General features: G+C 43.3%; 1 long non-coding RNA gene across 1 annotated transcript; it reads right to left on the reverse strand.

The window, feature by feature from the left end:
- Positions 1–9,545: 9,545 nt before the first annotated feature.
- Positions 9,546–11,679, reverse strand: LOC107289660. The gene is made up of 3 exons (XR_001548930.1): positions 11,661–11,679; positions 9,879–10,005; positions 9,546–9,730 (listed from the first exon to the last, which is right to left on the reverse strand). It is a non-coding gene; the product is annotated as an uncharacterized LOC107289660 (long non-coding RNA).

The following is an 11,679-nucleotide window of genomic DNA, read 5'->3' on the forward strand; positions in this document are numbered from 1 at the left end:
TGGGGTCACGTGACCTTCGGGCACAGCAACGGTCATAAGTATGAACCAGTTACCAATTGTCTGAATTTTGATCACATGATGACGGGGATGCTGCAAAAGTCGTAACTGTGCCGTTGTAATTTTGAATGGTCACTAAATGAACTGTTGTACGTCAAGGACTTACCTGCATACCTGAAAAAGTGTTGAAAAAAATTCACACACTCTCACCAAGGGCTCTCGCGAGACTTCCGTTCTACAAACCCACATCAGCATCATCTAAGATTTAAACAAAATGTAGGACTCTGCAAGACACGGCTTAATGTGACAGCTGATGCTTTTTTTCTAATTTTGGTCCTAAGTTGTAATTATTTGTCCCCTTCCATTTTTCTCACGTTTCATGTGTTGTTTTAAAAAAAAGTCGGCCTGTTGTTTCTTTCCTAGTTTCCAGAATATTTTGCCCTGATCTAACGTAGATTGTCTTCCCTCTGTGTCTGCTGGGACTTGTTCTGTATGGAGGCACCTGCTCCATTAAGCAGGCAAGTTGGGCTGCAGTCGTCCCAAGCAAGCAATGTTTGATGAATAAATGATAACTTTTAGTCAACTTGAAACAATTGCTCAGCCAACCGGCATTTTCAGGGCTGTGGAAGAAGCTGCTTTGTTGCTGTACTCAAGGCACTTTCTAGATGCTGAGAACAAAGAGGTGGCATTTGCTGCCACTGGGAAGTTTGCAGTAAATGGCAAAGGACATTAACATAACAAAAATTATATTTATAGACTTCCGCAATCATTTTAAATTTTGCCCATTTGCAGTCCAATAAAAGCTCACTACAGGTAATCTTCAACTCACAACTGGAATTGAGCCTGGAATTATGGCCGTAAGTCGTCGTGGTTGTAAGTTGAGGCATCACATGACCAGATTTCAAGTTACAACGGGGGGGGGGGTTGGTAATTGTTAGCAGATCCATTTTCCTCAATGGGTGTTTTTTTTGCTGGAAATCAGAAGCACTAACTGGAAATGGAATACACACACACACACACACACACATACTGGAAGAATATCGCAAATTGTAGTCACATCTCCGAGACCGCCTTCTGCCGCAGATTCCCTCCCACAGGCCGGTACGCTCCCACAGAGCGGGCCTCCTCAGGGTGCCGTCGGCCAAGCAATGTCGGCTGGCGACCCCCAGGGGGAGGGCCTTCTCTGTGGGTGCCCCCACCCTCTGGAACGAACTACCCCCCGAGATCCGGACGATTCCGGATCTCTTAACCTTCCNGATGTTTTAATATGCTGTGAGCCGCCCTGAGTCCCATGAAGGGAGAAGGGCGGCATATAAATCCTATAAAATAAAAAATAAAATAAATAAATGACCACAGGATGCTGCAAAGAGCTCTAAAGGTGAGCCAGTTGCCAAGGACCCAAAATTGTGATCAAGGGATCGTATTCAGCCATGGTAACTTCATAACCAGGTCATGAGTAGCTCGAGGGAGATCCGCTCTAACTTTGGCCATTAAATGACTTGTAAAATTAATTCAATCAAAATAGCGAAGAAACATAAACCCAACAGAATTCTGGTGCCAACTTCAATAGTAGCCACAATTTAGTGTCAAAAAACAACACCCCACCACAAAAGAGTTCTGTCTTCACAAACTTATAGAAGGGTTCAAAGGCCATGTATCTCCTGTTGAGTTTTCAAATGCTGCTCCCCTCTTCAGCTTGATTTGGGCTGCTTGATGTTTTTATAGTCCATGCGCTCTTTATCTGTCGCAGCTGCATTTCCACATGGTAAACCACAACGGTTAATTTGGGTTTTCGTGTCATCGGGCCTCAAGTGTGTGAACCCACAAAGAGCTGGAGGCTAGCCTGAAGGCTGTCCGTGGTACATGGAGTGGCTTCCTCAAGTTCCAAATGAAGGTGGCTTCTCCAAGTTTATCCAGAGGATATGATAAGTCTTGGATAAATCCTTCTGTATTTGTCAGATCCATGCAGGGCAGAGAGACTATTGTCACTAACCTGTTCCTGTAACTTAACTTCTTGTGGGAAGAAGAGACAGCAAAAGAGAAGATCCTGTGGCATTAAATCCACTTTTTGAAGTGGTGGCCTCCAACTGCTTCTCCTCTTAGTGTTGACCCCAAGATCAAGAACAAGAGAAGACAGAGCAAAGCATTGTTATAAAGGCAGTAGTCGGAACCAAAAGCTTGAGATAGCCTTCAAAATTCTTTAATGGGAAGAAGCGATCCAAAGTCTATATACCAACAAAAGGAACTGCTTCTCTATCTCATCATCTAGGGTTTCATGACCTTGAAGAGGCGTTGGAAGCAGAAGAAATCCTCAAGGGATGACAGCACCTTTTAACATTTACCCACTGTGTCTTAAGCGTTTATGGTCCAGAGTGCCTGAGTCATGCACACTATGCTCACAAAAGCCGACCAAACTCCATGGTAGTTTAGTATGTTGAGCCAACAGATGTGTAGAAGCAGGGACAACCATTAAAAAAAATCACTACCAATATAACACAAAGATTATTGTTCCATCCTTAAGGTAAATAAAAGACTGAAGAAGTCAGTTCAACTTTGAGTTGCTTTTCTTGAACATTTTCACACATACTTCCTTAACTGTGTGACTGGTCTGTTTTGCATATTGACATCTACACTAGTAACCAGGTTTCCTCTTGAGAAGAATATTTCTCCAGCCCTTTGCTGTCTGAGTGTTCTGACAATCGCTGTGTAACTTTCAGTCCTTTCCCACATAGGAGGCAACCTATTGTTGGTAAAAAATCATTGACCCAGCTTGCATAGGTCGTTATCACTTGCTATCTTGTCATCTTAATTGAAAGTCCCTTTTGTATATAAAGCTCAAGCTTTCCCATTAAGCTCGTTTCTTCCCTTTAGAACAGGGGTATTCAACCTTGGCAACTGTTAAGATCTGTGGAATTCTGGGAGTTAAAGTCCACAGGTCTTGAAGGGGCCATCGTTGGCCAAAGTCTTAAAGTTGCCACGGTTGGACACCTCTCCTTTAGAACAACTCCTTCCTGCAGCCAGCCCACCTTTTTTCAGCATCTGTGATCTTTCTGCTTCTTCATTGGTGCCTGTTTAGGCACCACATTGATTTTGGTTGAGCCCTTCCCACTTCGCTCTCTTGTCAAACCAGCCATGTTCCGCAGTTCTGCTCACCTAGGCATAAATGGCCCCCAAGGAGCACTAGAGTCAAGTGTGGGACCACCAGGCCCTTTGAATTATAGAGGAGATTCTTTTAATCCTGCATTAACACGGACTGGTCATAAATAATTCAGCCTCCCTGTGCTTGCACAGAGTTCTTGCATATGTGTTCTGCATACGTATCCCACATCGTCAAAGTAGGTCATGGCAGCAGTAGCTGTCCTAGAAAAGATGCACGTTTCCTTCTGAATTTATAACCAGGCTAAAAAGAAACAAACCCTATCCTGAATTTGGAATATTATAGCCAGTATCGTACAAGACGAGAATAGCTAGATGGGACAATATGTAATATTGAAATCTATACTATCGGCCGGGACGTGCTATTTTCCAGATGTTGTCTTGCAACTCCATCAATCAGAGTAGAACTGGAAGGGACCTTGGAGGTCTTCTAGTCCAACCCTCTGCTCAAGTATGAGACCCTATGCCATTTCAGACAAGTGGCTATCTAGTCTCTTAACAGCCTTCGGTGTTGGAGCATCCACAACTTCTGAAGGCAAGTTCTGTCCAACTGATTAACTGTTCTCACTGTTAAAAAGTTTTTCCTCAGTTCTCGGTTAATTCTTTCTTTGATTAGTTTCCACCCATTGCTTTTTGCCCTGCCCTCTGGAGCTTTGGAAAATAAGTTGACCCCCTCTTCTTTGTGGCAGCCCCTCAAATACTAGAATACTACTATCATGTTACCCCTAGTCCTCCTTTTCTGATGTGTTCTCCGACATTATCCATGCTGAAACTGTAATTTAGCACGAGAGGGGTGTGGGTTCTTCATTATTATGTTCTATTTTAGCTCTGGTTGTGTCTAAAAGAACAGGTAGCATAAATGAAAGTTAGAACATTTCTCTTTTGACTTCATCAAGCCATGGTTTGCTCAGGTAGACCACGGTAGGTTGGAGTAGCACAACACAACTAAAATTAAAACTAAATACTTTTGTGTGTGTGTGTGTGTTGCACAAGCCAGGCCTATGTGACCCTAGTCTACAATTGCTTAAGCGAAGTTAACTTTCGCTTCCACCATCAGATAAGCGTGGTCTGCTGTGTTCTTTTAATCCAATCCAATCCTCACAATTAAAACTTTGCTTCATCTCCAAAGCAGAACAGTAAACCTTTCAACAGAAACTACTGGCAGAAGCTCTTAAGGATTCGCACAGAATTGCCAAGATAGATTTGGACAAGTAAATTTCAGGAGTCTGGGCGGTCTTTTTGTCCTTTTTTTCCTCTATAAAAACTGTTTTTTTGGAACAAAATTCTAAACTTGGCTGTGGTGCCATCTAGAGGCGTATTTCCTTTCTTTTGGTTCCTAAGTGATACTAGATTCCGACATAGTTTTGCTCTGCCATTAAATAGAGATGAGACTTGGCATTAAATGGGTCATTTTTCAACCAGGAACTTCAGCTTTTCTGGTGCACGGCATGAATGAAGCTGCTGAATGAAGGAAATCTTAGGAAGGAGCTTTGCTCCAATTTAAGCTTTGCTCCAATTTAATTCCCAAGAGCAGTGTTTCTCAACCTTTGCAACATGAAGGTGGGCAGATTTCAACTCCCAGAATTCCCAAGCCAGCATGGAAATTGAAGCCCACGTATCTTCAAATGGCTAAGTTTGAGACACATTTTTAGAAGTGTGGACTTCAGCTCCCAGAATTCTCCAGGCAGCATGCGCCTTCGGAGACATCCAGATCCGCCATTTTCCTCACCAGAAACCTGCTGTTGTGCAATACACGTCAAAAAGGGGACATTCATTCATAAAGAGATAGCGTGTATTTGATTTGGGATCCCATGACGACCACGGGTGCTTTCATAGTAGGGTGGGGGGGGGGGTCTTGAGTTTTGGGACAACCTCAACATTTTGCCCTCCTCTTGGTAGGAAGCTGCTACAGCAGCTTCCAACTCTTAGGAATAAACCTATTATCCAAACACCCCAATTCTCTTCTGGAAAAGTTTAATGTTGTATCTTGTATATAGAAAATAAGACACAATCCCACTCCCCACACCTTTGTTAAGATGTTCAAAGCAAGCCACGGAGGCTCACATTTCTCTTTGGGGCAATTTACTGATCATCTTTTATCACCAGATGTTTTGCTTTTATTCGGAAGACAAGACACACCAATCAAGAATTTTCACTATGGAGGGGTCATAAGAAATTATCCATTGAACACAGATTTTCATTGTACTGTATGAGAGATTCTGAATACAGCGATTCTTTGTCAGACTTCTTATATCCTGGCCATCATATGAAACAAAGAACGTCCATCATTTTCAAAGAACTGGTTGGTGGGAAAACATTGGCGTGACCTCTATATAAATCGCTTATCATACTTAGTATCTCAGCCCTTAAATAATACTAGTTCTGTTGCATGGCACTTATATACATACCTTTTATGGATATTCATCTCAGTCAGTTAACCAGTGGAACAACCTGCCTCCAGAAGCGGTGAACGCGCCAACACTGGAATTTTTTAAGAAGAAACTGGACAGCCATTTGTCCGAAATGGTATAGGGTTTCCTGCCTGAGCAGGGGGTTGGACTAGATGACCTCCAAGGTCCCTTCCAACTTTATCATCATCATCATCATCATCATCATCATCATCATCATCATTACTATTGTTTATGTTCTGGACTCCTAGCATTTATAAGAATTAACAATTCTTAGATTTTTATTAAGTTTTTTAAAACAAGAGTCAGTCAGAAAAAGTGCTGCTAGATTCCTCCAGTCCCAAAGGTGCTTTTTCAAAATGTAACCGGATTTTGTTTTTTCTTGAAGAAGTTTCACTTCTCATCCAAGGAGCTGGACTGAAGAAGCTTCCTGGATGAGAAGTGAAGCATCTTCAAAGAGAAAAAACAAAGTCCAGTTGCCCCTTGAAAAAGCATCTTTGGGACAACCATGGTCTGGATGACTGAGAATCTCCACAGACATTTATATTCCTTTTGATTTTTGTAACCACAAATTAACACAGTTGTCTTTGAAAAATATTGATATGGTTTCACTTCTGCACATATCTGAATTAAACGACAGAGATATGCAGCAAATATTGTTTCCATTCTACATTTTCACACATGGCTTTTACATAAAGAGTTTCATGTTGCTTATTAAAGGTGTATTTTCCCTGCCTTATGCCATGACAGACAGCCTGTAGCCCTTAAAATCTGTTGAGACTCTAGAAAGAGTACAGAGAAGAGCAACAAAGATGATCAGGGGACTGGAGGCTAAAACATATAAGGAACGGTTGCTGGAATTGGGAATGTCTAGTTTAACGAAGAGAAGGACGAGGGGGGACATGATAGCAGTGTTCCAGTATCTCAGGGGCTGCCCCAAAGAAGAGGGAGTCAAGCTATTCTCCAAAGTGCCTGAAGGCAGGACAAGAAGCAANATGTCACAATTGTTGAGAACAGCAAAGTTCCTATGATTCTGAGAGGCAATAGGTATTAAAACTCTATTTTAAGTACCGAAATAGAGATATTAGTTTTAAAAGGCAAATTTTCAAAATGGCCCATCAGATCCACCAGCTTCAGCTGGGCCCCTTGCCAGCGTTCTGCCATCCAAGGGGAGGAGGGGGGGGATCAAATGGACAATAAAGCTGTATAGTTTTATGATGGGAACTTGGGACACTCAAGGCAGTGTCTATATATGATGTAACCTTTTGTAACATTTTGCACCTCCGACATATTAAATGTGATCCCTGTGTACATAAACGGTCCCATCACAACACAGGGCTGGCAACGGATGATTCCACATATAAAAGAGTATTTATTGATTTGCATAGTAGAGAGGGCAGGTGGGCGCATAATTCAACATTATTCCTAGACTATCGGTACATAATTATATTCACAGTTACAAATAAATCGATATACACTTAAGCCTAGCATCTCTACCATTTGATGGAACACAGAATAGAAAATAGAAAAATGGAAAAGGGAAGACTGCTCTACACCAGGTAATGAATCAGTGCAAAACAGCCACATTTTGCCCAAGTTTAGTGGGAGGCTTGACACTGCATGCCGTCGGCAAGCCTGTTGTAATTGGGAGTGTAGGAAGAGATTGCCACTCGCAAACAGTCATCCAGATGTTTGTCCGTCATCCGTGTTCTATTCTTTGACTTGATAAATCTCCGTGTCGAGAAGACAGACTCACACTGGTAGGTGGACCCAAAGTAAGACTTGATCTTTGCAGCTGCTTTCCTCAACAGAGGAAATTTCTGGGCATCGACCAAGTTCCAAAAGTTGGCGTGGCTTGAGTTGGATTTCAGAAGGATGTCATTCTGAAGGCTAACAATCTCCATCTCGACCTCTTCCACCATGGCCTGGCACAGTTCCCCGATGGCCACGGCTGTCTCTGCCACATCGATCGGACTGAATGGGTTCTCAAAGAAGGACACCACTGGCTCGATGCCGGTGAACTGCTGGAAGCGGGCATGAAATTGTTCCTCTAAGGTCTCCAGGTAACCCACAAACGGCGCATTGTTGAAGTCGCTCTCCCCGACCACTTGCTTCATGGAAGGGAAGGGAAGGAGGGACTTCACCTGCAGGTGTGACTTCCACAACCTCAGTTTGCCTTTGAAGGAGTGCACCGAAGAGATCATCCCACAGATATGCTTATCGTTTCGATGAAGTTCAATATTCAAACTGTTGAGTTCTTGCATCAAGTCAGCAAGGAAAGCTAAATCCACTAACCAAAACCTATCGTCCAGCTGTTCCACATACTGGTCTTTCGTCTTTAAAAAGGCCTTTATTTCATCCCTCAGGGTTAAAAACCTGGCGAGAACTTTGCCTTTGCTGAGCCATCTGACCTCCGTGTGCAAGATCAGGTCCCCATATTCAACATCGACGTCCTTCAGAAGGGCTTTAAAGAGCCGATGCTGCAAAGAGACGGCGCGGATAGAGTTTATGATTTTTGTAACCACGTCCATGACGTGTTTAAACTGCAGGACTTTGGCACACAGGGCCTCTTGGTGGATGATGCAGTGATACGAAATAAACTTTGGGAAAGATTCGTCCTTCTGGCAGTGAGCGATGAACCCATCCATGCTGCCCACCATGGCTGGCGCGCCATCGGTCGTTATGGAGGAAAGTTTATGAAGAGGCAGGTTGATTTCAGTGGCGTAGTTCTTGAAAGTCAGGAAGATATCTTCGCCTCTCGTTTTTCCTTTCAAAGACAGGATTTTGAGCAGCTCTTCCTTCACCGCAAGATCGCTGAAGACCAGCCTCACGATCATGGCCAACTGGGACGTGTCGGTTATGTCGGTGGACTCGTCCAGCTGCAGGGAAAACCAGAGGCACTTCTGCAGATCGCTTTGCAGCTGGTACTCCAAATCGTTCGAGATGGATTGGATTCTGCGAGAAACGGTGTTCCCGGACAACTGAAGCTTTTGTATAGCCGTCATGATTTCTTTCTTATTGGAGAAGCCTTCAAAAATCGAGTCGGCGGCCGTCAGAAAGACCTCTTTCAGCAGCTCGCCGTCCTCAAAGGGTTTGTTTCTTTTCACCAGCAAGCTGGCAATTTTGAAAGAGGCAATGGTGGTATTCTTGGAGTGGACCACGGGTTTGGTGTAGACGGTCAGCTGGGAGGCAAATTTGGACTTCATCTCTTTCACTTTCATCTTGCGGAGCTCGGAATCGAGGGGATAGTTTTTGGCGAAGGTGCCGTGGTTTCTCTCGAAGTGCCTCTGGACGTTGTGCTTCTTCGCCACCGCGACCGTGGACGAGCAGATTAAGCACACCGATTTGCCGTTCACGTCCATGAAGCAGTATCGTTCCTCCCATTCTTTATGGAACAGATACGTCCTTTGTCTTTTACGGGCTGGCTCGCTTATTTTTGCAACTGCAAGACAACAATAACAAAAAAAAACGATAGTTCAGTGCCTACTTGTAAGCAAAGACTTTTTAGAAAAGGGTTTTAAAAATTATACTTTGTAAGCAGATGATGTGATGGAATGTAGTCTGGATTCCCAGGAGGGAGGGGCTCCCTCCCAGAGGTCAACCAGAGCTTGGAATGCCTGATGGGCAGGAAGAAGGCTAAGCAGCCCCTCCCTAGCAGTTCACAAAATATATCTCCAGTTATGCAAATAGAGTCTGCTTTAGTCTTTAGGCAAGATTCCATCTGTAGGCAAACAGCAATAAAGAAACTATTCAGAACTCCAGGTGTGGTTCTTGGGGCCTGACACAGCCGCCATCTTGCCTTTTAACCCCCCTTGCCCATCACTCATCTATGGCATTCCATGCTCAGTAAAACCAGAACATTAAACATTCCACACGCTAAACATAGATATGCTTTCTACCCAAAGAATTGTAAACATCTTGTTAACACCAGATTTAAATAAGGAGTGATCCAGCCTTTGGCACTTAACTGTTCATTTTCTCTATTTTTTCTTGGACTGCATTTTGATGGAAGTTACTGCTCTGGGAAGCGGGGGAGTCATTCAGCTCCATCATCCTTTTCTGATTGGGTACCGATTTTCTCCTCTGTTTCTCCCTCTTTTTAATGCCGTCCCCTTCAGGCAGTCCCACCGATGGGTCTCCTTTTCTCTCGACTGCCCACTTCTCGGCTTCTGCAGTGAACACAGGAAGCTGGTAAAAGCTCTTTTGGGAAACAGAGGCACTCACCAAACCCAGTTAACCCAAGTGGCGTTCAGGATTGTCTTTGCATTTTGGTAAAAATGGTATAATTTCATAATTGACGAACGAGAGAAAACTTACCAAAGGCAGCTATTAGCCCACAGTCTTGCTCCATGGCTTGCTTGCGGAAACCTTTCTGGTCAGGATCGGGCAGGATCCCTTCTTTTTCCGTCACCTGGACAGCCACATCCTCAGTCGCCACTGGGACCTGAAAAGATGACAGAAAGTTGAGTCACTAGCAAAATTCAACGGCTAGTTCACCAGTGAGATGGAATCATGATTAGGATCCTGTACTGGTCTGTGTGAATGACCTTGAGGAATGAGGGGAAGAGAGGCTGCCCAGAGAATAATCAGATAACAGGGAGAGGAGCCCACAGCTGCCTAAGGCAGAGGTCCCCGACCTTTTGGGCACCAGGGACCGGTTCCGCAGAGAAAGGTTTTTCCACGTACCGGAGGGTGCGTGGTTTTGTGTGCTGCCTGCATCCCATGGATGGAACTTTGCTTGTTTGTGTGGACTGGTTGCTGGCATGTTGGGGACCCCTGGCCTAAGGGGGAAAGAAGAAAAAGAAAAAAAAAGAAAAGAAAAGAAAGAAAGAGAAAGAGAGAAAGGAAGGAAAGAGAGAGAGAGAGAGAAAGAAAAAGAAAGAAAGAAAGAAAGAAAGAAAAGAAGGAAGAAAAAGAAAGAGAAAGAAGAAAGAGAAGAAAGAAGAAAAAGAAAAAAAGAAGAGAAAGAAGAGAAAGGAAAAGAGAGAAGGAAGGAAGGAAAAAAGAAAGGAAGGAAAAAAGAAAGAATGAAAGAAAGAAAAAGAAAGAAAGAAAGAAAGAAGAGAGAAAAGGAAGAAAAAGAAAGAAAGAAAGAAGAAAGAGAAGAAAGAAAGAGAAAAAGAAAGAAGAGAAGAAAGAAAGAAGAGAAAGGAAAAGAGAGAAGGAAGGAAGGAAAGAAGAAAGAAAAAGAAAGAAAGAAGAAAGAGAAAAAAAGAAAAGAAAAAGAAAGAAAGAAAGAAAGAAAGAAAGAAAGAAAGAAAGAAAGAAAGAAAGAAAGAAAGAAAGAAAGAAAGAAAAGAAAAAGGATCTCCACTAACACATCAGACAGTTAAAGGTGACTATGGGAAATTTCAGACTTACAAGATTGGTGTTAACTCTCCCACGGAAACCAGACCAGGAAACACAACCATATGAATTAATTCTATTTTATCGTAAGGCTATATTAACAGAATCTTGTACAGGAAGTCCTCGACTTACAACAGTTCATTTACGGACTGTTCAAAGTCACAACAGACCTGAAAAAAATGACTTATGACCGGTTTTCACATTTACGTCCTCGTGGTCACACGACCAAAATTCAGACGCTTGGCAACTGGCTCACATTTATGATGGCTGCAGCGTCCCCAGGTCACGTGATCCCCTTTTGCGACTTTCTGACGAGCAAAGTCAATGGGGGGAAAGCCAGATTCACTTAACAACCAAGTTGCTAACTTATCAACTGCAGTGATTCACTTAACAACGGTGGCAGGAAAGGTTGTAAATTGGGGCAAAACTCACTTAACAAATGTCTCACTTAACAGAAATTTGGGGCTCAATTGTAGTCATAAGTTGAGGACTACCCGTACTTTCTTTTTTTCCTGTGATGCAGCCTTGGGCTCCTCCTCCTTTTATCTGATTGTTGCCTAGGTAGCATTTCTTCCCCTCCTTCCTCAAGGCCATTCTCACATCCCATTACAGATCCAAACCTCTGCAGGCAGCAATACAAGATCGTCCGTCTAACACACACCTCCAACAGACACTAAATAAGAGGACAGGCCTGTTCAAAGGCAGGGAGGTTGAGCAAAATTCTCTCTCCCCCCTCTCATTGCTTGTCCATACCTGAGCCTGTTGTGCAGTT

The sequence above is a fragment of the Protobothrops mucrosquamatus genome, unplaced genomic scaffold (genome assembly GCF_001527695.2).
Source record: "Protobothrops mucrosquamatus isolate PMUCROS unplaced genomic scaffold, P.Mucros_1.0 scaffold741, whole genome shotgun sequence".
In the NCBI taxonomy this organism is placed as follows: Eukaryota; Metazoa; Chordata; class Lepidosauria; order Squamata; family Viperidae; genus Protobothrops; species Protobothrops mucrosquamatus.